This window comes from Cibotium barometz, chromosome 12 (genome assembly GCF_041138505.1).
Source record: "Cibotium barometz isolate CiBa-2024 chromosome 12, ASM4113850v1, whole genome shotgun sequence".
Taxonomy (NCBI): domain Eukaryota; kingdom Viridiplantae; phylum Streptophyta; class Polypodiopsida; order Cyatheales; family Cibotiaceae; genus Cibotium; species Cibotium barometz.
In genome coordinates, this window is record NC_141057.1 from 30,140,521 (window position 1) to 30,146,403 (window position 5,883).

At 33.2% G+C, this 5,883-nt stretch overlaps 1 long non-coding RNA gene across 1 annotated transcript; it reads right to left on the reverse strand.

Annotated features, from left to right (window-relative positions):
- Positions 1-950: 950 nt before the first annotated feature.
- LOC147633270 (uncharacterized) lies at positions 951-4,157 on the reverse strand. The gene is made up of 4 exons (XR_015267052.1): positions 4,023-4,157; positions 3,363-3,705; positions 3,082-3,156; positions 951-1,209 (listed from the first exon to the last, which is right to left on the reverse strand). It is a non-coding gene; the product is annotated as an uncharacterized LOC147633270 (long non-coding RNA).
- Between the last annotated feature and the right edge of the window lie 1,726 nt (positions 4,158-5,883).

The following is a 5,883-nucleotide window of genomic DNA, read 5'->3' on the forward strand; positions in this document are numbered from 1 at the left end:
ATTGTTTAAATCTTATGAAATCTAAAATCTATAAGAAGCACCATATTTTTGTAATTTCTAGAGTTGAGATTAAAAAAACACTAGAAATCACTAAAAATATGTATGTTCTTCAAAATAAAGTCATGATGCACACTCTACTTCTTAAAAACATGAAATATCAACTCAAAATTGAGGGAATCATTTTTTTGGGTAGCCTCACAAGCTACCAAGTTCTTCTGCAACTATGTCATTTGGTAGATTAAATAGATTAGGTTATAACTGTAATGGAAGATGGTGAAGAAAATGTTTGTTTAGGCCATAAGAAAAAAAATGTTTGTTTAGATAAAAAGAAAAATTTGTTCAAATCTTATGAATTCTTGAGAGTTTAAATCTTAAAACATTATGATCACATTAATGATGTAGATTCAAGAAAATAATTAAAAAGTCCTAGTCATGTTTTTTTATAAAACTATAGAAATCACCATATTTTTGTAACTTCTAGAGTTAAGATTTAAAAAAAACAATAGAAATCACTAAAATATGTATCTTTTTCAAAATAATGTCATGATACACACTCTACTTCTTAAAAACATGAAATATTAACTCAAAATTAAGGGAATGTTTTCTTTTTGTGTAGCCTCACAACAAGTTGGGTAGAACAAATAGATTAGGTTATAAATTTAATAAATGATGGTCAAGAAAATGTCTGTTTAAGTAAGAAGAAAAAAAAATCATAGAAAAAGTAAAAACACATCCTCCAAATTTTCAGCACAACAACTATCTCATTAGTAGATATTAACAATGCCCACCACAACTTATACACCACCATCACATCACAACATCTCCATCATTTCTAAATGTATAAGATTTTTTATTTAAAATACTAGAATTATAGCCACTCATGTTTTGGCAAAGGTAGTGTTCATCAAGAAACTTAACACACAGACTTCTTCATTTTTCATGAAGCTAGAAAATTGAAGCAAAAAGGCATACTTTTTGAAATATTTATACTATTATTACATCTTTTTCGACCAACTCAATTCCTCTTAAAGAAGTGATCAATATGCCATTTTGAATTTTTAACCAACTAAAAGAGGTTTACCTTTCTTGATTAACATCACATGGCCTCTTCCCCCAAGGAGGCAAGGGCAACGACTAATGCAATTGAAATCTACATGGTATTTGGATTTTTTGCTTGTGTTTGTCATGGCTTTGACTAGACAGTGCAACCTGTTAACACAAACTATTATTCAATATTAGCAATGTATTTTATAATTTAATTTTTCCTTTTAAAAAGGGCATAGTTGACCAACTTATTCTTATTCCTTTTATTGATATATCATATAGCACATTCCTAGTTTTGAAGTTGCAAGCCTTTTAAGCTTTGCACTAGGACATAAATAAACTTCAAAAGATCTTAAATATTTTCATTTTCTTTACCAGAAATGTAGCTCTAAGAACCATTTCAAATGCTTTGAAAGAAAATGAGAAACAAGAAGAAAGGCCATGGAATTAGCTCTCTCTCTCTCTCTCTCTCTCTCTCTCTCTCTCTCTCTCGTGTGTGCATGGGGTAATGAGTAATTAATGAGTGAGTATGTGTGTGCGTAGTAATTGAGTATGTGTGTGCATAGTAATTGAGTATGTGTGTTAGCAAATGAGTTTTTATGAGTGAGTGTGTGATGTGTCTATTAGCACAAGAGGAGTGTGTGAGCGTGTGAGTGGGTGTTAGCACGATAGGAGTGTGAGTGTGTGCGAGGAGCGTGTGAGTGGGTGTGTTATAGCAGAGGAGGAGTGTGTGAGTGTGTGTTAGCATGGGAGGGGATGTGGGTGTGTGTATGTAATTTGCATGGGAGGGGATGTGGGTGTGTGTTAGCATGGGAGGGGATGTGGGTGTGTGTATGTAATTTGCATGTGGGCTAGGTTCAAAATGTGGAATGTTAGCTTAACTCCATAGAATCCATGCAATATGTGATTATTTGTTAGATTTGTGGGAGACTTTGCATAGAGTGGAAAGAAGCTCTAAAATTAATATAGTTTGTGTATTATCGGGTAGTTACACATCAGTCTCATGTTGAAGGAGCTAAAAATAATCCTACATGCAAGTGAAATGGCATTTAGAGGCGTCAACTTCACCAGAAGATTGAGCATGAATCACCTTGATTTGCACTTCATCCCACCATTTAAGAAGTGAGGTGTGTTTAAGGATTAGGCTCGAGATTAGGGAAGCTAAACATGAGGACCATGAATAAGGATACAATACAACAACGTGAATGAAATACATAGACACTATTCTTGTGCTTAACCTCTACACATCAATTCAATGTCTCGGACAATATTATATATTGCTAGATTGTGCTTAACCTCTACACATCAATTCATCCCCAATGTCTCGGACATATATTATATATTGCTAGATTGGTTTAAAACTTGCACTCTTTGGGAACCATTTATGTGGAATTCAGCACCAATTCTTTTCAAAAAGTTTCTTGTAGTTTTAAACAAGCAATTTCTTTATACATTTATCAAATCATTAGAATGTCTCAAAAATTTGAGTAGCTATATTGTCCCTTGCCTTGACAATTTGACTAGATTTAGTTTTGGTTCAAGAAATACCTATCTTTTCCCAAACACAACTTGACATTCACATATTAGATTCTACATATACTTTGTCACTTAGACCAGCACAAATAAGCCAAACTTCACATCTAGATCATTCATGAAACCTTAATTGCATATGTTCATAGACTTTTATACACTTTGCATGTTGCAGGTGCATCATGATGTCATGTGTGTTTTACATTCTGATATGCCTTTTTTGCTCTCAATAGAATGACATAATCCCCTCTCTCTTTTCTCATGGGTAAAGTTTAGCAATGAGATGGTACTAAAAATTACGTTTTCCTTTTCATTTTTTTCTTATGAATATATCAACAAGCAGTAAAATCTTATAAAAAAACTCCTTTTTGTTGGAAGGTACAATACTCATAGATAGAAATACACCTTTTCCTTTGTTGGAGGGTAACTTATAGACAAAGACAATACAAATTGTTAATAAACCCACTTCGATTTTCAAAAACAAACATTTACAATAATAATAAGTACCTGTATGAACCTACGGGAGCTGCTCGGAGCGTCCAGGTGGAGCTGGTCCTACTACATCATCTTTAATTTCAGTCTCTTTAAAAAATAAATTACAAAAATCAGTTAGTATTATCCAATAATTTGAGAAATTAACTTTTGCATTATAGAGGCCATTACAACAAGATCACTTTGATTACCAGAAATGTGGATTGAATACATAAGAAATTAAGCCTAATTAACCTTGATTACTCAAAAAGAAAGAGAGATTGGCACTGGATTAATGAACCAGTAAGGCTAATTACCTGCAGATAAAGCCATGGAGACGGAGATTAAGGATTTTTTGGGTCGAATTCTAGGCAGAAAGTTGAATCCACAGAGGGGGATTTGCTCATTTGAGTTTATAGCTAAGGTGTTTTCAAGCTGAGATGGAGGAGATGGCAATCGTGAGGTTGGGGTATGATTAAGAGCGTAGTTTAGATGGTGATTAAGAGGGTAAGGGCTAATTTGGGCTGAATTATGAGAGGTGTAATATTCACAGAGAGTAGAAAACAACATGTTAGCAGTGAATGCCGTTGCCATGCTTGAAATGGGAATCATTTCTTTGAAAATTGGCCACACAATTAATCAAATCACTCCGCTTTAAACCTGCCAAGGAGGCAAAATGTTGAGATAATGAAATTTAAGAATTGAAAGAATAATACTACAAATAAGGGATTGAAATCGCACCACAAAAGATTAACCCCACCATTACCTATAATCAATGGAGCAGTTAATGGCCTAGAAAATTAAGTGCCCAAAGCGATGAAAAACACTCAAAATTAGGACTAAAAAAGCTACTAAAAAACTCGAAGAAAAAAACAGCGCAAATTATAGAACGAGATAATTGCTCGTTGAATAAAAGAGATGATTAATTGATCGTCAACAAACAAGGAAAGAAGCTGCGGTTCGATTAGAGAGCTTACAAACGACAGTGGGTACAGATTGGCATGTAAAACAGAGATTAGTAGCTCATAAATTGTGAGGATTAATCATCCACTAATAATCAGAATTAAAGACGGGTGGCAAGTGGTGGAGAGGGCCTTTTGGGGTTTTAAGACCCTCACAGTATCAAAAGACATACACCATGATATGTATGTAAATAATTTATTTAGAACAATGTAATATTTAGCCCCCTATACCCTTCAACAACCCTTTATATTCAAAAGCATGCATGATGCATATTGATAGCTTCCTTAATCATTCTTCAACATTTTCAATGCGACTTTTGGCAATAGTTTGCAATTCTTTGAGCATTTCATTGTCTAGCCTAGCATTTTTAACATGGAAACCAACATTTCGTCATTGAATTGAGTAGTGATTATGGGACCAAACATCACAAACTATACAGAGGTGGTAGGCAAAACATTGTTATCCAACATTTTCTATAAATGCAATGCAAGAAAAAAGAGACTCTAAACTTTGTGATGTGCCCCCCTTCTTTGTCCTCAAGAGAGAGAAACAATGTATTAAAAAAAAAAGATGACATGCATGTTATGAAGTAGGCCCAATCCTCACTTAGTAGGACACAAGCAACTTGCCCTTTAGATGAGATACTCATTAGATAGCCAATTTGTTAAGAAAAAATAGGATTGATAGTATGGAGATTAAGCGATAACAAAATGTCATAAAAAATGTGTCACATTATCTCTTTATGTGCAAGTGTGATTTTATAAAGGGGGGGATTGAGATTTTAGAGCAAGCTATCATGTGAAACAAATTATAAAAAACTATGCAAGCATACATCATAATGTACAAGTCTGACTTTAATAGGATTGATAGTATAAAAAAAACCACCAACTATTCTAGGTGATAGAGCTATAAATATAGAAACCATGCCTTAAGAATAAATCCAAACAAATCACTTTATTTATATTAGGTTGTCTCATCTAGGTCGCTAGACATCTGAGCTACACATTTTAAAAGATGGTTTGTTAAATTTTTGAAAGAGATATAATATTGTAGCACTATCCCACGTTTTAAAGGCATAAACACTCAAGTCGGATATTAAACACCTAACTACTCATCAAGAGAATATTTTAGAATAAAAAAATCGAAGTAGTTATGGAGGACTCTATTCAAGATAATAGCAAATCATAGTTGGTTCTAAAGTAGTTGTGGAGTACTCTATTCAAGATAATAGCAAATCATAGTTGGTCCAGAAGTAGTTGTGGAGGACTCTATTCAAGATAATAGCAAATCATAGTTGGTTTAGAAGTAGTTGTGAAAGATTGTTTATAGCAAGGTAATGCCATGCGCTAAGTTTTCTTATGCACCAATCATAAGAGACTGTGGGGTAGAGCAAATGTATAATTCTCATTATTTGTGTGGAAACTTGTTTGACTTATGACACCACAAAAGTGTCTATTATGTTAACACAAGACATTCATCTCAAAAGGTAACAACTTAACATGCTAGCTTCTAAAGAGAATTGTGAGAGAGGAATAAAAATAGTCATCTAAGATATTATTTCATGTAAAATATACACTAAAGAAGAAAGATTCTTACAAATGTTGTAAGTGTTCTTTAAAAATAAAAAGAGCGAAAGAGAATATATGGTAGATAATTAAGCACTCTTTTATAGAACTATGGGGTGGCCATGCCTAATATTGCCCCTTTGAGGATTGTTGTGACACAGATGGATGAAAAACAATACTTAAGCATCCTTAAAGAGAAATCATAAATTTATTTTTACATGGCTTTATCGTTGCTTGCAATGATTATTTGTTGGAGCACTCAATGTACTATTCTTTATTATCGTGATTACTTTATATAAATATTATTTCT